The sequence below is a fragment of the Somniosus microcephalus genome, chromosome 6 (genome assembly GCF_052327205.1).
Source record: "Somniosus microcephalus isolate GS21.2 chromosome 6, FLI_Smic_1.0, whole genome shotgun sequence".
Classification (NCBI taxonomy): Eukaryota; Metazoa; Chordata; class Chondrichthyes; order Squaliformes; family Somniosidae; genus Somniosus; species Somniosus microcephalus.
The window spans coordinates 188,230,385-188,251,565 of NC_140992.1; the positions used below are offsets into that span (position 1 = coordinate 188,230,385).

At 42.2% G+C, this 21,181-nt stretch overlaps 1 pseudogene; it reads left to right on the forward strand.

The window, feature by feature from the left end:
* Positions 1 to 554: 554 nt before the first annotated feature.
* LOC147116250 (tyrosine-protein phosphatase non-receptor type substrate 1-like) lies at positions 555 to 11,966 on the forward strand (annotated as a pseudogene).
* Positions 11,967 to 21,181: the final 9,215 nt, after the last annotated feature.

The following is a 21,181-nucleotide window of genomic DNA, read 5'->3' on the forward strand; positions in this document are numbered from 1 at the left end:
CCACCAAATTTCCAACTTCCCTTAAAATAGTGAACCTGTTGTCACCTCCCAGATGCGTGCCTAGGTGCCCATCAGTTCCTGTATTAACCTCTCCACTCAGTTTTCTACCTTTCACGCAACACCAAAACGGCCATTAATTACAGTAAGTGTCACAGTGACCATGGTGCGTAATCTCATCTATGTTCGTTTCAACTCTCTTTTGACATGGTCAACCAAACCACCATTCTCCAACACTTTTCCTCTGTATCCAACAAGCTTAGACTGCCGTCACTTGTCAGGAAACACTCCACGAGTGTTTGTAAATTCTGCACTTGAAAATCAAATATATTGCTTTACTCTTTGCTGTCTGTCACACATGTGATTCCAGCAGTCGATTTAAGTGCAGAAGTTAAAAAATACTACTTCACAAACGAAGCCGAATATTCTGAACCCGCAATTGCATGATATTAAACGTCATTGCGACGTATCTCATTGAAAACTAACCGCAAACCTTTCTTAACAGATGCAAACTCGCAGTTACTGCAGAGAGTCATCAGTTGAATCTGTTGCTCAGAATGTCGGCGACTTTGTTTTTCCTGTGCCTGACTCTCCGGGGGATTATTTACACAGGTACCCTCGCAGCTCCTTTAATTTATAAAATGATTCCGAGGTAGTTTTCACATTAATTTAGTGAAATGTGCTCACTCTATTTTGATTATTTCTCTCTCTTCCAACTCCATGACGTGTCTAATACAATTAACGTGCACTTGTCTATATTTTCTGACAGCAGCGGACCAGATTTCGTTCAGCGTGACTCAAGCGCCCAAACAAGCGACTGTATCCAGAGGAGGGAACATCACCTTCTACTGCATATTCCCCATCTCGCAGGACCATTCCTGGGTAAGAGTGCATTGGTGGAAACAGGGGGAGAATGAATACCTACGCACAAGCGCCGACAACAGAAAACGATTTGGTCTGACAAATAAAGCGAGCGGGTTCTTTCAGTTGCTGAGCGCGACTTTCGAAGACTCTGGAGTCTATCAGTGCGCCGTGCTCCGTCAAGGAATAATTCGAGGAAATGGATCCGGATCACATCTAATTGTGCATGGTAAGTGTGAAACACAGGAGAGCGGTACAGTCGAAAATATATCGAACATAACAAACGGGGATGTTTTGTGATTGCTTTATTGCACCGCCTTTGGCAGTATACACATGCTTATTTATACATTTCTAGGTAAGCAAAGTTGTATGTTCGTGTTCTCTGTGTAGAACTGCTAATTAGATATTCAATGTCAAAGGCAGAGTAATGCAAAATAAGTAAAGTTGTATGTTCTTGTGCTCTGTGTAGAACTGCTAATTAGTTATTCAATGTCACAGGCTGAGTTTTGCAAAATTTATCAATATTAACCAATTAGACTATAACTCAACAATTTATGCACCTGATGTTTAATAGCGGAAGTTCGGTACAAATTCCAAGCATATAACTGACTGAAAATAGTTCATAGAAACATAGAAACATAGAAGATAGGAGGAGGAGTAGGCCATTCGGCCCTTCGAGCCTGCTCCGCCATTCAATGAGATCATGGCTGATCATCCAAATTCAGTACCCTGTCCCTGCCTTCTCTCCGTATCCCTTGATCCCTTTAGCCTTAAGAAATATATCTAACTCCTTCTTGAATATATTTAATGAATTGGCCTCTACTACCTTCTGTGCTGGAGAATTCCACAGGTTCAGCACTCTCTGGGTGAAGAAATTCCTCCTCATCTCTGTCCTAAATGGCTTACCCTTATCCTTGGACTCTGACCCCTGGTTCTGAACTCCCTGGCCATCGGGAACATCCTTGCTGCATCTAGTCTGTCAAGTCCTGTTAGAATTTTATAAGTTTCAATGAGATCCCCTCTCATTCTTCTAAACTCCAGCGAGTATAAGCCCAATCGACCCAATCTCTCCACATATGTCATTCCTGCCATACCAGGTATCAGCCTGGTGAATCTTTGCTGCACTCCCTCCATGGCAAGAACATCCTTCGTCAGATAAGACGAACAAAACTGCACACAATACTCAAGATGTGGTCTCACCAAGGCCCTGTACAATTGCAGCAAGACATCCTTGTTCCTGTACTCGAACCCTCTCGCTACGAAGGCCAACATACCATTTGCCTTCTTAACCGCCTGCTGCACCTGCATGCTTACCTTCAGCGACTGGTGCACAAGGACACCCAGGTCTCGTTGCACTTCCCCTTCTCCCAATCTATTGCCATTCAGATAATAATCTGCCTTCCTGTTATTGACACCAAAGTGGATAACCTCGCATTTATCCACGTTATATTGCATCTGCCATGCTTCTGCCCAATCACCCAACCTGACCAAATCATACTGGAGTTTCTCAGCATCCTCCTCACAGCACACACGCCCACCCAGCTTTGTGCCATCTGCAAACTTGGAGATATTACATGTAGTACCCTCGTCTAGATCATTAATATATATTGCGAATAGCTGGGATCCTAGGAGTGATCCCTGCGGTACCCACCCCCCCCCACTAGACACTGCCTGCCACTCGGAAAAAGAGCCGTTTATTCCAACTCTTTGCTTTCTGTCTGCCAACCAGTTCTCTATCCAAGTCAATACCTTGCCCCCAACCCCATGTGCCTTAACTTTACACGCTAATCTCTTATGCGGGACCTTATCGAAAGCCTTCTGGAAGTCCAAATATACCACATCCACTGGTTCTCCCTTATCTATTTTACCAGTTACATCCTCTAAAAATTCCAGTAGATTAGTCAAGCACGATTTACCTTTTGTAAATCCATGTTGGCTTTTTCCGATCCTGTCACTGTTTTCCAAGTGCTCTGCTATTACATCTTTTACAATGGACTCTAGCATTTTCCCCAATACCAATGTCAGGCTTACCGGTCTATAATTCCCCATTTCTCTCTACCAACTTTTTTGAATAGTGGGGTAACATTAGCTACCCTCCAATCTAGGGGTACTGTTCCAGAGTTTATTGAATGTTGAAAGATGACCAGCAATGTATCTACTATTTCTAGGGCCACTTCCTTAACACCCTACGATGCAGAGTATCAGGCCCTGGGGATTTATCAGCCTTCAATCCCGTCAATTTCCCTAACACCATTCCCTACAAATACTGATTTCTTTCAGTTCCTCCCTCTCATTAGACCATATGTTCCCTGACATCTCTGGGAGGTGATTTGTGTCCTCCTTTGTGAAGACAGAACCTAAGTATGTATGTAATTGGTCCACTATTTATTTGTTCCCCATTATAAATTCCTCTGATTCTGACTGAAAGGGACCTACGCTTGACTTCACCAATCTTTTTCTTTTCACATATCTATAAAAGCTTTTACAGTCAGTTTTTATGTTCCTAGCAAGCTTACTCTCATACTCTATTTTCCCCCTCTTAATTAATCACTTTGTCCTCCTTTCTTGAATGCTAAACTTCTCCCAATCCTCAGGTTTACTGCTTTTTCTGGTCAATTTATATGTCCTCTCCTTGGATCTTATGCTATCGCTAATTTCCCTTGTTAGCCACGGTTGAGTCATCTTTTTTGTTTTATTTTTATGCAAAACTGGAATGAACAAATTCTGTAGTTCATCCATGCGATCTTTGAATGTTTGACATTGACTATCGACCATAAACCCTTTGAGTGACATTCCCCAATCAGTCCTATCCAACTCTCGCCTCATACCATTGTACTTTCCTTTATTTAAGTTCAGGACCCTAGTCTCAGAGTCAACTACTTCACTCTCCATCTTAATGAAGAATTCTATCATATTATGATCACTCTGACCCAAGGGGCCTCGCACAACAAAATTGCTAATTAATCCTTTCTCATTACATAATACCCAGTCTAAGAAGGCCTGATCTCTAGTTGCTTCCTCGGCATATTGGTTCAGGAAACCAACCCGTATACACTCCACGAATTCCTCCTCCACAATATTGTTACTAATTTGGTTAGCCCAATCTATGCATAAACTAAAGTCATCCATGATAACTACTGTGCCCTTAATGCACGCTTCTCTAATTTCCCTTTTAATGCCATCCCCAGCCTCTGCATTACTGTTTGGAGCTCTATATACCCACTAACGTTTTCTGCCCCTTTGGTATTTCTCAGTTCTACCCATACAGATTCCACATCATCAGAGCTAATATCCTTCCTTACTATTGTGGTAATTCCCTCTTTAACCAGCAATGCTACCCCACCTCCTTTTCCTTTTTGCCTATCTTTCCTGAATTTTGAATACCCCTGGATGTTGAGTTCCCAGCCTTGGCCACCCTGGAGCCATGTTTCCGTAATCCCAATCATATCATATTTGTTTACCTCTATTTGTGCAGCTAATTCATCCACCTTATTATGAATGCTCCTCACATTAAGACACAAAGCCTTCAGGCTTGATTTTTTAATGCTCTTAGACCTTTTAGAATTATTATTTACTGTGGCCATGTTTGATTTAATCCCTTGATTTCTCTGACTGCCACCTTTGTTTTTCTCCTTCCTGTCGTTTGCTTCTATCCTTGTTTCCCTTTCCTCTGTCTCCCTGCTCAGATTCCAACCCCGTGCCATTTTACTTTAAACCCTCCCCCAGAGCACTAGCAAGCACTCCCCCTCGGACATTGGTCCCGGTCCTGCCCAGGTGCAAACCGTCCGGTTTGTACTGGTCCCACCTCCCCCAGAGACGGTTCCAATGTCCCAGGAATTTGAATCCCTCCCCCTTGCACCATACTAATGCATCTCACCCAACATATACATCTTGGCACATTTCTGAAGCTCTGTCTGCCCCCATCGCTGTCTTTGCGGTTTAACATATCTGAAATTAATTCTCACATAATGTTAGCATCAGGGATTACAAACCGAGCGTGAAACTAACTGTTGATCAACGGCTTCACATGACAAACTGCAGCTTGGAACACACAACGTTGTCACCTCACTAACCTCCAATAAATAAAACAATACAGAGGAACTGTGTTACCGAAACCAGGTGAGGTTCAACCGAGCATAATTTATTTCAGAACTGTCATGCTTCGGCTGTGAGATCTGTCCGATATCTACCTAGCCCTCGTTTTATCATCTACAAAATGTAGATTACACCTCAATGTCAATCTATTAGTAACAAACACGGAGGGTCTCGGTGCGCTAACTTACCCCCAGGGTTTAATTATTTAATACTTGGGGACTATGAAACGCAAACATAGATTAGCAGTCATTGCGATGTCTGAGTAACTGCTGAGTAACTCAAAGTCTTGGACTGGATGGCGCAAGTAAATTTGAACAGATGCCGGAGTCTACGAGAGATATGGATAGAGTGTGTGTCGATGGGATGCATAGCATTAACATGACAAGAGGCTGTGCTTTGTAATGGTGCTATGATAATATAATGCACCGAAGGCAAATCAGAATCATAACTCAACAATTTATACACCTGATGTCTAATAACGGAAGTTCGATACAAATTCCAAGCATATAACTGACTGAAAATCGTTCATACTAATGCGTCTCACCCAACATATACATCTTGGCCCATTTCTCGCAATGGCGCCCAGTAAACCGACTTTGTTCATTCTCTGCTCCGCAGCGGCCCCAACCCCACTGACGATTGTCTCCAGGACAACTGAAGGGAATTCACCTGCGTCTCTGACTCTTGTGTGTAAAACGGCTGCGTTTTATCCGGAGAATTTCACCCTCACTTGGTATAAAAATGGCGTCGAAACTGCATCAGGAATACATACCAGGAAAGTGTAGAACACGGAGGGGCTGTATGAAGTTTGCAGCTCTTTGACTGAGACGCAGTCTGTCCAAAGCAACGCCAATTATACCTGTTTGGTTTCTCATATCTCTCTCGAGACATCAGCTGTTGTCACCTATATTGTTTTTAAATCTAACCAAGGTACGAGGCCTACAGTCCAAAAACAGCTTCTGTTAAATTCGTAAAGAGATATATCGTAGAGTTTGTACATGCTAACAATCATGAAGTTAGTCCACAGAAATCCCGTGGGAGATATCAACGAAAGCATTAAATTCATGTTTTAATGTATAATATAATTACATAGGATTACATAGGATATACGGCACAAAAACAGGCCATTCGGCCCAAACAGTCCATGCCGGCGTTTATGCTCCACTCGAGCCTCCTCCCGTCTTTCCTCAACTTTCTTCAACTAACACCGTCAGCATTACCCTCTATTCCCTACTCCCTCATATGTTTATCTAGTCTCCCCTTAAATGCTTCTATACTATTTGCCTTAACTCGTCCCTGTGGTAGCGAGTTCCACGTTCCACCACATGGAAACATTCTCTCTCTATCTACTGTATCAAAACCTTTCATAATTTTAAAGACCTCAATTAGTTCACCCCTCAGCCTTACGTTTTCAGGTGAAAAGAGACCCAGCCGCTTCATCCTTTCCTGATAGCTATACCCTCGCATTTCTGGTATCATCCTTGTAAATCTTCTCTGCTCCCTTTCCAGTCTCTCTATAGCCTTTGGTGACCAGAATTGTACACAGTACTCCAAGTGTGGTCTAACCAAGGTTGGATACTGGTTTAGCATAACTTCCATACTTTTCAATTCAAGACCTCTAGAAATAAATCCTAGTGCCTGCTTTATTTGTTATGGCCTTGTTAACCTGTGTCGCTACTTTAAGTGATTTGTGTATTTGTACTCCGAGATCCCTTTGTTCCTGTACCCCACCCAGACTCGCACGCTCTAAGTGATAAGTGACCTCCCTATTCTTCCTACCAAAATGTAACCCCTCACATTTCTCTGTGCTGAATTTCATTTGCCAATTATATGTCCATTCTGCAAGATTATTAAGGTCTTACTGTAATTTGTTGCAGTCCTCCTAAGTATTAACTATCAACCCAATGTGTGTCATCCGCAAATTTAGAAATTGTGTTTTTGATTCCAAAGTCTAAATCGTTAATATAAATTGTGAACAACAGTGGTCCCAATACTGATCCTTGTGGAACACCACTACCCACCTTCTGCCACGGTGAATAGCTACCCTTTACCCCTACTCTCTGCTTTTTTCTCTTGAAGCCAGTTCGCTGTCCATTCTGCTACTTGTCCCCTGACCACGCATTCTCTGACCTTATTCATTAGTCTATTATGTGGTACCTTATAGAAGGCCTTTTGAAAATCTAGATAAATTAATTCTATTGCATTTCCCTTGTCCATTCTCCCTGTTAACTCTTCAAAAAAATTCAATGAGGTAGTTCAAACAAGACTTTCCCTTTTGAAATCCGTGCTGACTATTCATTATTATATTTTTGGCTTCTAGATTTTCTTCTATTTTCTCCGTTAGTAGCGATTCCTTTATTTTTCCTACCAGCGAAGTTGAGCTGACTGGACCATAGTTTCTGGACATGTTCTATCTCCCTTCATAAATATAGGTATTCTGTTAGCTATCTGCCAGTCCTCTGGCACTACACCTTTTTCTAATGGATTATTAAATATGTGCAGTAATGCTTTTACATAGAAACATAGAGGATAGGGGCAGGAGTAGGCCATTTGGCCCATCGAGCCTGCTACACCATTTAATGCGGTCATGGCTGATCATCCAACTTCAGTACCCTGTCCCTGATTTCTCCCAATATCCCTTGATCCCCGTAGCCTTGAGAAATATGCCTAACTCCTTCTTGAATATATTTAATGAATTGGCCTCAACTGTCTTCTGTGCTAGAGAATTCCACAGGCTCACCACTCTCTGGGTGAAGAAATTGCTCCTCATCTCAGTCTTAAATGGCTTACCACCTATCCGTAGACTGTGACCCCTGGTTCTGGATTACCCCGCCATCGGGAACAGCCTTCCTGCATCTAGTCTGGCTAGTCCTGTTAGAATTTTATAAGTTTCAATGAGATCCCCTCTCGTTCTTCTAAACTCTAGCGAATATAAGCCTAATCGACCCAATCTCTCTTCATTCGTCATTCCTGCCATCCCAGGTATCAGTCTGGTGAATCTTCACTGCACTCCCTCCATGGCAAGAACATCCTTCCTCAGATAAGGTGAACAAAACTGCACAAAATACTCAAGGTGGGGTCGCAGGAAGGCCCTGTACAACTGCAGCAAGACATCCTTGCACCTGTACTCCAATCCTCTCGCTATGAATGCCAGCATACCATTTGCCTTCTTAACCACCTGCTGCACCTGCATGCTTACCTTCAGCGACTGGTGCACAAGGACACCCAGGTCTCGTTGCACTTCCCCTTTTCCCAATCTATTGCCGTTCAGATAATAATCTGCCTTCCTGTTTTTGCCACCAAAGTGGATAACCTCGCATTTACACACATTAAACTGCATCTGCCATGCATCTGCCCAATCACCCAACCTGTCCATATCGTACTGGAGTTCCTCTGCATCCTCCTCACTGCACACACGCCAACCCAGCTTTGTGTCATCTGCAAACTTGGAGATATTACATCTAGTTCCCTCGTCTAGATCATTAATATATATTGTGAATAACTGGGATCCTAGCACCGATCCCCGTGGTACCCCACCAGTCACTGCCTTCCACTCGGAAAAGGACCCGTTTATTCCAACTCTTTGCTTCCTGTCTGCCAACCAGTGTTCTACCAAGTCAGTACCTCACCCCCAATCCATGTGCTTTAACTTTGCACACTAGTCTCTTATGCGGGACCTTATCAAAAGCCTTCTGAAAGTCCAACTATACCATGTCATAAATCTCATCCTCATAAAGAAACTACTCCTGAAATAACGCTGGACGGCCAGCTGGTGGCGTGGTGCAAGGAGAATAAATGCTCGGGTGTCGGCCCAGCTTACCAGGGACATTTTGTAAGACAGGAACTAGTAAAGTACAACTAGACCTCCATGTTCTGAAACAAGTTGCTTAAATTGACGTAATAAAACTCACTACGCACTTGGTTTGAGTATAATGCAAGGCTTTAATCAACTTGCTTCAGAACATGGAGGTCTAGTTGTGCTTCACTACTTCCTGTCTTACAAAATGTCCCTATATTCCTTGGACCGCGCCACCAGCTGGCTGTCCAGCGTTATTTCATGAGTAGTTTCTTTATGAGCATGAGATTTATGACACACCACATCCACTGGTTCTCCCTTATCTATTCTACCAGTTACATCCTCAAAAAATTCCAGTAGATTGGTCAGAAATGATTTATCTTTTTAAAATCCAGGTTGACTTTGTCTGAGCCTGTCACTGTTTTCCAAGTGCTCTGCTATTACATCTTTTAAAACGGACTCTAGCATTTTTCCCACTACCGATGTGAGGCTTACTGGTCTATAATTCCCTGTTTTTTCTCTACCACCTTTTTTATATAGTGGGGTTACATTAGGTACCCTCCAATCCATGGGAACTGTTCCATAGGCTATAGAATGTTGGTATCTCTTCCCTGGATTCTTTTAAAATGCACAGATGTAATCCATCTGGAACAGGGTTTTTTTCCTCTTTGAGTTTGGTCAGTTTATTTAATATATCTCCTCTTGTTATTTTTAATGCAGCAATTTAATTACTAATCTCATGATCCAATGTCACAGATGCTGGGAGAATGTTTCCCTTGGCTGGGGAGTCTAGAACCAGGGGCCACAGCCTCAAGATAAAGGGTAGGCCATTCAGGACTGAGATGAAAAGAAATGCCTTCACACAGACAGTGGTGAATCTTTGGACTTCTCTACCCCAGAGGGCTGTGGAGGCTCAGTCATTGAGTATATTCAAAATAGAAGTCGATAGATTTCTGACTAGTAATGGCATCAAGGGATATGGCGATAGGGCCGGTGAATGGAATTGAGGCAGAAGATCAGCCATGATCTCGTTGAATGGTGGAGCAGTCTCGAAGGGTGAATGGCCTACTCCTGCTCCTATTTCTTATGTTCTTTTATTCTTATGTCGACCAGTTCTATCTCCCTGTTAAATACAGCGGCACATTAATTATTTAATATTTCTGCCGTCTCTCTATCACTGCCTGTGGTATTATCCTTTCCATCCCTTCGTGGCCCTATTCACATCCCGACCTCCTCTTTATTGATGTGCCTGTGAAATATTTTATTATTTTGTTTTATGTTCCTTGAAAATTTAATTTCATAGTTCCTCTATGCCTATCTTTTTTTGACTTATCTCTTAACCTCTTTGTATTTTCCCTTATCATGCTCTCCTCTGCTGTCCATGTACTTACTGTATGCCTCTTTCCTTACGCTCAATTTTCCATTATATCTTTATTCATCCATGGTGTCTCATTACTGTATAGTTTGTTCTTGTTTTTTAGCAGAATATATTTTTCCTGGACTCTGTTGAACACAGTTTTAAATGATTCCCATTGCTGTTTCATTTCATTGTTTGCCAATATCATTGCCCATTTTATTTTCCCAATTTCTATTCTCAGCCCCTCAACATCAGCTATTCTCTTAGGTAAGGAGGCCAAAACGGTAAAAGGTACCCCAGGTGCTGTCTCACCAAAGCCCTATATAATTGCAGCAAGTCTTTCTTACCCTTATACTCCAACCTCTTGGAAAGGAAACATAAGCAGCACTGTATATTTTGTCCGATCACATTTCCTCACCTACTTATTATTAATAATAATTTCCAGTTTCGTCTGTTTCTATGTTAATATTGTTTTATTCTTTACCATTGTCTGACCTCCTTGCAAGACTGTTACCAAGAGTCATGTTGTTTGCGCTGAGATTACTCCCAATGCAGTTCCTGATCCTGACCCCACTTTCGGATACTTCAGCTAAATACCACCAAGATCTTTATCTTTGTTGCTCCATTATATTTCACATTCTGCCCGTTAGTAATATTTTTTTGTTTCTTTCCATGTTAAAATGGTTTTATTCGTTTAAATTATCTGGTTTCCTGCATCAAGTCTGTTATCAGGAGTTGTATTGAAGCTGCCTGCGCCCGGGCTTCTCCCAATGCAGTTCCAGATCATGATCTCCCTTCCGTCGAACCCTCGTAAAGAGTTCTGAAGTTAACCCACTGGCCAACACGTACCCCTTACCCCTCCATGGCATTGCAGGTTGGACCTGTTTCATATATTTCATTTAAACTGTGCTAACAGCCTGGCTGCAGTACAGCCGCTTACATGGTTTTAATAACAACTGTTTGCCTCACCAGACAATGCTTAATAAACCACCGCGCATTGATCTCGTTTACTATTCAGTGACATTCTTACTTCAATACATGCAGTGTGATTTAGGAGTTTAACCGATTTCTGCAATTCGGCATTTATGCTGGCAACGGCGAAACAATTTTCACCGTCAAAGGGAAACTTGTCCCTCTCGTATTCTACCTCCTGTGCCACAGTGTTCGAAAGCCTTAAATTCGGGACCCGCTTCGCATATTATTGCAGAAGCGTCTCATCCATTCGATGATGAAGTTCGCTATAATATTTTATGTAAACAATTATTAATTTAAACTTCATTTTCCGTTCTATACTGTGGAGTTACTGAAAACACCATTAGTTTAACCAATGAACTCTGCTTAGGCTTCTGTTTACAAAACACCCACCATAATATACAACTTAATATATATGCTGCTATTAATCTTGCAGATAATGTCGGTATGCCCCCTTACTACTCATGTTTTAGATATACGGTGGCTGGATTGGCGCTTCTAGTTCTCCTGATCATCATTGGGACGCACTGCCAATTTCAGATTAATAAAGGTAAGATCTGCTGTAAGCCTTTGATTTTAGTACAACACTCCAGAGAGCTGACGGGAGAGGGGGACTGAGAGTCTACGAGTAACAGAGTAAGGTGACTTATTTTAAGACTTAAACTTGAAGTCAGTGTTTTCTGTTTTCAGGGTCCACTGATTGTCCAAGACAGTAATACATTCTACACCTCAAAGCGCAGAAATACTCCAACAATCAAATTAAAAATGGATCTGATTATTTGTATATATGCAACAGAAATTTCCACTTTAATGCAAGTGGTAAATGAAATTTGCTGTGACAAACAATCACTTTCCAAACCAGTCCGTTGGGATTCCGGAATTAGTTAGAGTGAAGCGGTGAGCCTCCGGCCAGAAATGTCTGAAGACGACTGCTTCTCGCTACAGGGGCTGGGATTTGAAACACTGTCGGCAAAATCTGAAATTGAGAATCATGTTCGGCGTTGCACCTTCTCTAGAAATGTCTTTGAAAACGCTGATATTGAAACTGAGTAAATACTTCAATCATTCATTATGATTAAACGTCATTAATTCACAGGTGAAAAAGGTGTAAAGGGACCGCTACGCAGTGAAGAGCCGAAACGTTCATTCATGCACCTCCGCAAAGGGTTGAAATATGAAGAAGGAATGCTGTAATGGAGAGATTTTATCATAATCATGTCAGAACAGTTTGTCTATTTTCTAAAACTATTTGTCCCGCGTAAAGGGTCATTCAAATCGTTTTTAAAAAAAATATTTAACACCGGGATCTCGGGGATGAAGTTGGTCTTCCGAAAACAAAGTCGGGCGCGGTGTAAAACGGGTTGCCGATTCGCTAGCGCCCGTTTCGCGCTACCGCCGAAGACCAATTTCTCCCCCGCTCCCGATGCGTATTGTTATAAATGGCTAAAAAGCACAAAATAAAACTGTCAGTTTCGTTGAAACTGTACCTCGGTAATAATTGTTTATAGAATCAATATTATTTGGTTTTTTGGGGGGGAGAAATGCTTAATGAATTCGTGTTCTAGAACTGCTGCACATTTAAAGATGTCTGTAACTGTGTTGTAGAGAGAACATCGACATGTTTAAATATTAGTTACAGTAATTATCGGCCTATATATTCGTACTTATTTAAAGATATTCATTATGGTTTTTCTGCTTTATCTCTAGCCCAGGTCATTCTGTTCAATGTTTCCCCAGCAGTACGTGAACTGGTGAAAGCAGTGAAACAGACACATAACAACATATTTTGTTTCTGGGCCATATAGGAAGCAAAGGCTCAAATCGCTAACATGCTGCAATAGATTTGAACAGCACTTTGTAAACTCCAAGACTTGAGCTTCAACAGGAGAGGGCCGCGTACCCTCAGGCGGGGCTGAGAAGCGGATGAAACAGACAGAGATCACCACAGTAGCACCAACATTCATGCGATAATGGAGAATATAAGGTTGGCTGACTCTAGTCGTGTATTGTAGCTCAGGCAGTTTGTGTGTTATTCCGATGACTACTTTGAGCAGCAGCCAAGGAACTGGCAAACCGGCCCATAAACAGTCTTTCCAAACACGGATGTACCGAACAAAGGACTTACGCGACGCTAGAATTGTCAGGCTCCAAAAAAATCGAGGATATCCAAAAATAACAAATGAACACAGCGTAACGTATTCCAGTATTATATCATAGAATGTAGGTGTAATTGTTTGTTATTGCTTAAATATTTGAGGAATTTTCATTTAATACTTGTGGTAAAATGAACATTGCTTATACATTTTTGATGAATCTGTTATATGTAATAGATGACAAATATCTGCAATGATACGCTAATTGTTTTCCTATATCGAGTTATCGTCATACATCAATTCAATAAAAATAAAGATTATTAGCTCTCTCTTTTCTTATCAATCAACGATTCGTGATTTTCTTTGGGTGTTTTGATTTTTGTGTTGCGTTACTCCGTCCTGACTTCAAGTGCAGGGGATTCGCTTGATTTGGACCCATCCATAAACCCTCTGAACACAGCGTGCAGGTGATGGAGCATGAGGTGCCTTTCTTTAAATTCTGTACGACTGTCCATTCCTATTTGAAGCGATGCGCCCAGACAATTTCAAGGTGCTACCAAAGGAATAGCCTCGATTATTCTTATTAGATTTTGTCTTCAAAAGGGTAGTGCTTCTATAGATTTCTCAGACGAGCAACAATTATGAATCCGGGATATAGTACTGAAGTTTTGAGAAAATCCCTACAGAGCTGAATGCATTTTTATTGGGGGAGGGTCCGAATTAACGGTGATGCAGGGTTTAAAAAGTTCAGAGACGTGGATAATGTCGAGATTAGCAGGTTGTGAGGTTTGGCACGCAACTAGAGGTTCAGAATTCACAAGCCTTAAGAAAGAGAACAGAACTACAACCACTTCTCTATTGTAGCGTGGCTGCCTCGTCAGCTGAAAGTTAACTAGCCGTTTCCACGATTAAACTGTGAGTATTGAGGAAGTAGATCACTTGAATTATAGGGATAGAATATTTACGGCTAGTTACTGGAAGAAAGGCAGCCCAACCGTTTCAGTGACTTAGCCTTTAGCTCCAAATTTAAAGATAATCATTATGGTTTTTTTACTTTGCCTCTAGCCCAGGTCATTGCCTCTTGCTCGGCCTAACTGTTCTGTTTGATGTCTGTGGGCATTAACAAGCATTTTAGAATCGTAGAATGTTACAGCACAGATTCAGATCACGCAGCTCTAAAAATCTGTACTTTTTGTGCTCCCCATATGAAATAGTTAGTTCCATTTTCCTTTTAGATTTCTAATATATTTAATATTCATCTTTTTCAAGCATCTAATTCACTCCAAAAGAATTCCTGGGCAGTGATTCAACAATATTTTGTGGCAGAGAATGTCCACAGCTCATATTCTAACCAGCCTCTGTGCAAAGAGTATTTTACCTCTTCATTTCTGCGATTATGTTCAAAATATGCTCACGCGTCACCGTCTACTGGCCATTGGAAATATTCTATCACTGTTTGCTTATCATAACGTCTCATAGTCTTGAAAACCTTTATCGGGTCACTCATCAACTTTTTCAGCTCCAGTGAAAAAAGTCCGTGCTTCCCTAGTAATAACTCTCCATTCTAAGTTATTTAGACCGCCCCTTGTAATTTGCCTTTGTATTCTTTCATAGTTTCGAGTCTGAGCGAGCGGACCTGCGGGAGGAACGGAGTCGGAGACCGGGGATTAAAGGTAATGCGGAGCAGAGACCTGGGAGTCTGTGCGAGCGGACCTGCAGGAGGAACGGAGTCGGAGACCGGGAATAAAGGCAGCGAGGAATAGAGAGGTGGAGTCTGAGCGAGCAGACTACCTGCGAGGGAAACAGTCGGGAAGTGACACAACGAAGGAGTGTCGTCAGAATGCAAAGGTGTCCCTGGCACAAGGGAGCTGAGAGATGAGTATAGGGTAATTATTTGTTTTTTTCTTGTTCTGTTTTCAGTATACTTCTGCTAAATAGTTCATAGCATATCTAATAGCGGAGGTGCTGATTGGTGGGTAGCTGTTGAATGTTTCTTGTTAAGTTTATTTCTGCTAAATTACCTCCAAAATCTGGTAAATAGAGGCATGGCAGGGCAGCTCAGTCCCGTGATTTGCACATTCTGTGCCATGTGGGATATCATGGACGCTTCTTGTGGCCTGGACGACCACATGTGCAGGAAGTGTCGCCAACTGCAGCAACTGGAGCTCTGGGTTTTGGAGCTTGAGTGGCAGCTGGAGTCACGACAGTGCATCCGCGAGGCTGGGAAATACTTGGAAAGCAGGTTTCTAGAAGTGGTCACCCCGCAGCCTCAGAATGTGCAGGCAGCGATGGAATGGTGACAACCAGACAGAGAAGGAGGTCCAGGCAGCTAGGGCAGGAAACCTAGAGTGCATTTCGCTCGCTAACCGGTTCACAGTTCTGGAAACTGGCGGGGGTGATGGCTGCTCTGGGGAGAGTAGCCAGAGCCAAGGCCATGGCACCATGGGTGGCTCAGCTGCACATTGGGGGCGGGGGGAGGAAGAAGAGTCGAAGTGCAATAGTGCTAGGGGATTCATTGTTTAGGGGAACAGATAGGCGTTTCTGTGGATGCATTAGTGACTCCAGAGTGTTATGTTGCTTCTCTGGTGCCAGGGTCAAGGATGTCACTGAGCAGCTGCAGGACACTCTGAGGGAGGAGGTTGGGCAGCCAGGGGTCGTTGTCCATATTGGTACCAACGATATAGGCAGAGAGAGAGATGAAGTCCTGCAGGCAGTGTATAGGGAGCTAGGAAAGAGATTAAAAAGCAGGACCTCAAAGTTAGTAATCTCTGGATTACTCCTGGTGCCACATGCTAATGAGTACAGGAATAGGAGGATAGAACAGATGAATGCGTGGCTGGAGAGATGGTGCAGGAGGGAGGGTTTTAGATTCCCAAAGCATTGGAATCATTTCAGGAGAAGGTGGGACCTGTAAAAGCGAGACGAATTACAGCTCAACAGAGCCAGGTCCAATATTCTCATGGGAAGATTTGCTGGTGCTGTTGGGGAGGGTTTAAACGAGCTTGGCAGGGGGATGGACGCCACCGTGTAGGAGTGGAGGGGAGGAATGGGTTGCATGGAAGAGTGAGTGTGTTGGATGGTACTGGAGGGGAAGGTAGTGCTGGAGGCGGAAATAGTACCATATTAGAAAGGAGCAGACTAAGAAAGACTACGAAAAATTCAAAAATGGGTTTAGAATGCATGTACATAAACGTACAAAATGTGGTGAATAAGGTTGGTGAGCTACAAGCACAATTAGCCGTGTGACAATATGATGTTGTGGCAATAACGGAAACGTGGCTTAAAAACGGTGAGGACTGGGCACTTAATATTCAAGGGTACATGGTGTTCAGAAAAGATAGGGAATGAATAAAGGGAGGTGGGGTGGCAGTGCTGATTAAGGAAGACATTGTAGTGTTAGAAAGGAAGGATGTTTTTGAGGGGACAAGGACAGAATCCATTTGGTTAGAGTTAAGGAGCAAAAAGGGTATGATCACGCTATTGGGGTTATTCTACAGGCCTCCAAATCGTGAGAGGGAGGTAGAGGAGGTAATCTGCAGGGAAACCGCAGAGACATGCAAGAGCTATAGAGTGGTGATATTGGGGAACTTTAATTACCCAAATATCGATTGGGATAATGCTAGGGTATTTGGAAAGAAGGAGGAGGAATTTCTGAAATGTTTTCAGGAGAATTTCTTGATCAGTTTGCTCTTGGCCCAACTAGGAAGGAGGCATTGCTGCATCTGCTGCTGGGGAATGAGGTGGTCCAGGTCGACCAAGTGTCTGTGGGAGAACACTTGGGTACGAGTGATCATCATATCATAAGATTTAGATTAGCAATGGACAGGAGCAAGGAACAATCTAGAGTGAAACTTCTAAACTGGAATAGGGCTAACTTCAATAGGATGCAAAAGGAACTAGCCAGGGTAAAATGGAACCAAAGACTGACAGGAAAAACTGTAATGGAACAATCGGTGATCTTCAAGGAGGAGATGTTCCAAGTAGAGTCTACGTACATTCAAACAAGAGGGATGGGTAAGGGAATTAAAGCAAGGGCTCCTTGGATGACGAGGGAGATTGAGAAGATAATGAACCAAAAAAAGAGGATGTATGATGAATGTCAGGTGAATTCTTCAAAGGAGAAGCAGACCAAATACAACAAGTTGAGAGGGGAAGTGAAGATGATAACAGGATTGGCAAAGAGAGAATATGCGAGTAGAATGGTGATAACATAAAAGGGAACCCAAAGATCTTCTACCAGCATGTAAACAGTAAGCGGATAGTAAGAGGCGGGGTGGGACGTATTAGGGATAAAGAAGGTGATATATTCTTACAGGTGCAGGGCAAGGCTAGAATAATCAATGAGTACTTTGTATCGGTGTTTACTAAGGAGGTGGATGCTGACAAAATATCGGTAGAACTGGAACCGGTAGAAGCAATTGAAGGGGTGAAAGTTGCTAGACAGGGTGTATTAGAAAGATTGGGTATGCGTAGAGTGGAAAAGTCGCCTGGTCCAGAAGGCTTGCATCCCAGATTTCTAAGGGAGTTGAGGGAGGAGATAGCGGAAGGGCTTGCCATAATTTTCCAATTTTGCCTAGATGCGGGGCCGTGCCTGTGGATTGGAAAGTGGCAAATGTGACACCATTGTTCAAGAAAGGGTGTAAGGACAATCCTAGTAACTGCAGGCCAGTCAATTTAACATCAGTGGTGGGTAAAGTTTTATAAACAATAATCAAGGAGAAAATTAACGGGCACTTGTAGAGGTTTAAGCTAATTAAGGAGACCCAACAGGGATTTGTAAAAGGCAGATCGTGTTTGACTAATCTAATTGAATTTTTTGATGAAGTAACAGGGAGGATTGATGAAGGGGATGCAATGGATGTTGTCTACATGGATTTTAGGAAGGTGTTTGACAAAATACCACATAGAAGGCTGGGAAACAAAATTGAGGCTCATGGAATAGGTGGGTCAGTGGCAGCTTGGAAAAGGAATTGGTGAAAGGACAGAAAACAGCGAGTTGTGGTAAATTGCTCTTTTTCAGACTGGAGGATGGTACACAGTGGTGTTCCCCAAGGGTCAGTGCTGGGGTCACTGCTTTTTTGATATATATAAATGACCTGGATATTGGAATACTGACTAAAATTTCTAAATTTGCCAATGACACCAAACTTGGGGGGTGGCAAACAGTGAGGATGATACCAAACGACTACAACAGGACACAGAAAGACTAGCAGAATGGGCAGACAAGTAGCAGATGGAATTTACTACAGAGAAGTGTGCAGTGATGCATTTTGGCAGAAGGAACAGGGAAAGGCAATATACACTTAATGTCACCATCTTAAAGAGTCTTAAACAGTGGGACCTGCGAGTTAATGTGCATAGGTCCCTGAAGGTGGCGGGATATATTGATAGAGTGGTTAGCAAAGCATATGGGACCTTGGGCTTAATAAATAGAGGTATTGAGTACAAAAGTAGAAAAGTTATGCTGGACCTTTATAAAGCGCTGGTTAGGCCACAACTGGATCATTACGTCCAGTTCTGGTTACCACACTTTAGGAAGGATGTGAATGCACTTGAGAGGGTGCAGCGGAGATTTACCAGAATGGTTCCAGAGATGGGGGATCTTAGCTACAAGGATAAGTTGGAGAAGCTGGATTTGTTTTCATTAGAGCAAAGGAGGTTGATGCGTAATTTGATAGAGGTGTGCAAGATTATAACATATTTGGTAGGCTAGACGGGAAATGCTGTTCTCGCTAGTTGATGGTACAGGGACGAGGGGACACAGAGCTAAAGTGTTGGGCAAGAGATACAGCGGGGATGTGAGGAAACACTTTTTTGCGCAGTGAGTGGTGAGGACCTGGAACTCGTTGCCGACGGAAGTGGTGGAAGGTGAAACACTCAATGTTTTCAAGGGGAGAATGGATAGGCACTTGAGGGAAATAAACTTGCAGGGATGACGGGGATAGAGCGGGGGAATGGGACTGGCTGAATTGCTCTACAGAGAGCCGGCACGGACTGGATGGGTAGAATGGCCTCCTTCTGTGCCGTAATGACTCTATGACTCTATGATTCTATGAGTTCTACACAGACTCTTTCATCAGTTGGGCATTATTTCTTGCTGCTGTATTCTATACAATCCAACACTAAACCAAGACATTCCTTTTGCACTTTTATTGCATAATAAACTTATGTTGCCATCATTCATTGAGGTCTCTCTGCTCCTCTGCATCTTTAAAAATCGCACCATTCAAATGCATTTCCTGTTCCTACTTTTACCTCCAAATTGTATTAGTGTTTGCATTTCTCTGCATTCTACATCAAACATCCACCTGCCCTTCGAGTTAATTATCGATGTCGCCTGCACCATTTCAGGATCTGCATCATAATTGCCTTCCCGACTTCCCTTTAATTATCATCTGCAAATGCTATTGTTGCTCCCTCAATTCCCCAACAAGATCATTGATGTTCAAAGCCTAACACAGTGTCCGTGGGACACCACTCGGCACATCTAGCCACTAATATAAACGTCCTTTTGTCCTTAAACTTTTTTGCTTTATCTCTTCCAACCATCTCCCTATCCATCTGGCCATGGAGCACTTATTTCCGTGTGCTTTTATCGTAGGTGGTACCGTATTAAATGCGTTTTGAAAATCCACTTGACTTCCATCTGATGCATTTCATTTACCTATTCCCTCTGTTATTTCTTCAGTGAATTCTGTAATTAAAGCACGAGCTGCCTTTTAGAAATTCGTGCTGACTGAGCTTGATTAGTTCAGCATTCTGCAAGAGATTAGCAGTTTTATGACAATGGGCCTGCGGGATGCAAGTAAATGTGCAACTGTTTACCTCGCATTATGTTGTAATATATGTAACGTGCTATTTTCTCATCTAATACCAATTTGTTTGCTTCGAGATGGAGATTAAATCAATTATTTTGATAGTTACGTAAACGAAAGTAACACATTCACGTACAGCAGTAAAAACATGAACATATGGGCATCCTATCAGTCCTGGATTCTAATAGAATGTAACATATCAAAGGAAGCATTGACCAATCTTTTTTTAGCTGCACGAGATGTTTTGCTAACTATTGAGACGAGCGTATTGTTTTCTGAAGCTAAGTAAACAACATGGCTCAGTAGCTCAGCTCGAAGCACCAACTGTTCAAAGTTTAAATTTAGCTCTGTTAATTGCAACATCATGAAAACGAATTGAGTGTCGAATAATGGTGGTTATTAATGTAATTGTAACAACATATGCTATTCAGATCTAACAGCGATTCCGTTTCATATTTGCCTTTGTAACATATCAACCTCACAAATGAAACAGTCTGCAATATTTATTCGATCCGCTTTAAGGCGTCTATGCGTGTTCCATTGTTTCCATTTTCATATCATATATTAAGTGCAAGGCAAGCCGCAGAAATTATTCTTGAATGCATTTTCTGGCGTTTTATTTATTCGTCCACACAGAAGTTCTGGTCACTCAAATTGGTTAAATCGCTGCCATTCGGTGCAATTTCTTTATGCATTGCAATAGTATAATATTGATCACATTGGCTCCCAAATTGCAGCTGTGTATATTTTCCAAAATATAAATAGAGAAATATAAAATGGTGCGCATCTTATTTAATCGCTCCATAATTGTAATCATTTTTAGAGGAATGTTACTTGCAAAGAATTTCTAATGCGGCATCTGTGAGACTAACTTCTCCAGGTCAGGTTATGACTTAGATTCATGCTGCACGTTTTATTTATTCACCAAAATACAGTTTCAATATGGTAACATTGTTTAAATCCCTGACACTCGATGTAATTTCTTCATGTACTACAATACTGCAACATTGATTACAGCGGCTCAGAAAACTGTAGGTTCTGGACAAATGTCTAAAATCCAAAAGAGCTCGAACAGTGAAGCAGAAATGTCTCCATAATTTGTGCTTTGCTGCCCGAACTCTGTTGCATTTTAGACATTTGTTCAGAACCTACAATTTTGTGAGGAATGTCACTATTTCAAGATGTTCCTATCACA